Source organism: the organism of the source record quoted next, unplaced genomic scaffold (assembly GCF_019419815.1).
Source record: "Pyrus x bretschneideri cultivar Hongxiangsu unplaced genomic scaffold, Pyrus_bretschneideri_v1 Contig108, whole genome shotgun sequence".
Taxonomy (NCBI): Eukaryota; Viridiplantae; Streptophyta; class Magnoliopsida; order Rosales; family Rosaceae; genus Pyrus; species Pyrus x bretschneideri.
The window spans coordinates 264,297-267,041 of record NW_025999400.1 but is presented as its reverse complement, the minus strand read 5'-3'; positions in this window follow the sequence as shown (position 1 = coordinate 267,041).

Here is a 2,745-nt window from a genome sequence, read left to right as displayed (position 1 = left end):
GAAACGGCGGATTGAAGCATGTGCTGATTCATTCACCGTTTCTTCAAAGCAAAGGTATCTCATATCATTAAGGTCAAAAGCAAAAATATCTCATATCATGCTCTTTCCCTGTCTTTTTCTTTGTCCTTGTTCTTACTTGCATGTGGTGCGAAATTTATACGCACACAAATTAAACCCTCTTTTTGTCAAATTGTAGTATAAGTGTAAGTAGGGATCGTTCTGGACCGGGGATTAGGAGGGATTGTTAATCACTTGGATTTGACTCAAAAATGTAAAAACACAATATAAAACACTATACTAGACTCAAAGAATTCAAAAATACTTTAAAACATAAACTAAACAGATTCTAAGCATTAAAGAACAAGAAAGTAAATGGGGGTTTAGGACTTGACAAAAATTGAAATAACGAAACAAGTTAATAAACTAGACAGAATGTAAATATGAATATGATGAAAGTATGGATGAATGGATGCTAGCCAAGGGGTTCATCTCCACACATGTTACACTTGCATAATAAAATGATTTCCAATTGCATTTCAATAAATCATTAATTCTCAACACTCCAAGTTAATTAGATCCGCTTAAATTAACCTTCAAATCTTCCTAACGTTATTGAATTGGATGATTGCATACGACAACCCAAAACATTCCCCACAAGTCCCCTACATGATTGCATAATAGAGATACAAGCAAGAATCATTACGCTCTATGAAGATTATAAGTTTTGACGAGACATTCGTTACTATGGAATACGCATGAAACTTATGCCAAGAATTCGTTTAACGCGATTGTTTATAAGCAACCTCCACTACTTGTGAATATAAGTTCATAACGATTAGGTGAAATTCACTTATATTCTAGCGTCAAATTCATGCATGAAAATTAAGTGTGCACTCTCAATAAACATACATAAATAGGTTATCAATAAAACAGTTAAACAAATTGAATTCACAACTTATGAAACGTAATTAGAAGTAATCAAATCAAAATGCAAGCATAAACATATATTTCGAATCACCCCCTAGCTAAAGGGGGGTTTAGTTCCTCATACAAAACAAAGAGAATTGAAATTAAACATTGAAATCAAAGAAACGCCTAAACATTCCAACAACTCAAACTTGAATTGTATGAACGTTTAGGCTCTCTTCTCTTCCTCTTTATTGTAGCATAAGGTCTAGGGATAATTGGTTTGGGGGATGGAAGTGTGGAATGGAAGAGGAGTGGTGGAGAAGTGGAAGGGGAATGGAAAAATGGTGTTTGGATTATAAGGGGAGAGATGGGAAGCTCACGGCTAGGGAAGGTTAAATGTGTTTGTAATGTGTTGTGTATGAAATGAGATGTCCCTGAATGAATGAATGCAAGGGTATTTATAGGAGTAGTGGAGGGAACATATGGCTATGTCATTTGTAGGTGAAGTAGGTGGATGTTGTAGGTGAAGTAGGTGGATGTTGTAGGTGAAGTGGATGTTGTAGGTGAAGTAGGTGGATGTTGTAGGTGAAGTGGATGTTGTAGGTGAAGTAGGTGGATGTTGTAGGTGAAGTGGGTGGATGTTGTAGGTGAAGTGGGTGGATGTTATGTTAAGTGATAAGTGATAAGTGATATGATATGTGGTTATGATATGATAAGTGGTTAAGTGGTGATGATAAGTGATAAGTGATTAAGTGATATGATATGTGGTGATGATAAGTGATAAGTGCATGTGGGTTAACTAATGAAGGAAATGCATGTGCAATGACAATGTGTTAGAATGGATGTGTGTTATGCATGGCATGATTGGGATTAGGAAAGGTTTAAATGTCCTAAAACTAAAGAGAACAAGGTTCCAACACTTTGGCTCCAATTAGGTCTTCAATTTCGTCCAACACTTTGGCTTCAAGCATAAGCTATCCGTCCTTAGCCCAAAAGTGCTCCAAAAGTCTCCAAAATGCATCTTTTGCTCCTTTAGCCCTTTGGACCTACAAACACACGAAAATAGCTTAAAGTACTAAAATAACTAAAGAAACATAACGTAAATGTACGAGAACAAGCCATTTAAGTCGCATAAATATGCTCCTATCAAATAACCCCACACTTAGCTTTTGCTAGTCCTCGAGCAAAACAGAAAAACAAAACAAAAAGAACAAAACACAACCTACACCTTCCAACAATCGTATCAGGGACTTCCAATGCACATGACAAGTTAAAAATCATTATTCTCACAGATTTGAGCCATCTTTACACTTAGGTACATTCTTAATCATAGTCACCACATACTAGTTCACAATTAAGCATTTAAAACCATGTTTTGAATGTAGTAACATGCCTTAGAGAATTCCCTCAATTTCTTACTAGATGTACTCTCGTTTTTCACATAGATTTTCTGACTACACACCCTGCACTAGGTATATGTGAGAAGATTGATGTAAACATGTAGACGAACACTCACATATGTTATAATAAGGAAAGCATTTTCTGGAGTTAATAAGCATGTTTAGATATGATCTCATGAATGGAATGCTACTACTTAGACGCGAGAACCAGTGACACCATAAGCTCATACCAAGTTCAAACTCCACAATTGAAATACATAACACTCAATATAGAAGTCAAGGGTTGTAACGGGGCTTGGGGTAATTGGCTAAAAATGAAAGGTAAGGATAACAAACGTTCTTCAAGCAATAGTGAGCAAAGTATTGAATTAGGCACTTAGAATTTCCTTTAGAATGCAGAAGTCAACTTTGATCACCCAAGGGGAATTACACAGAA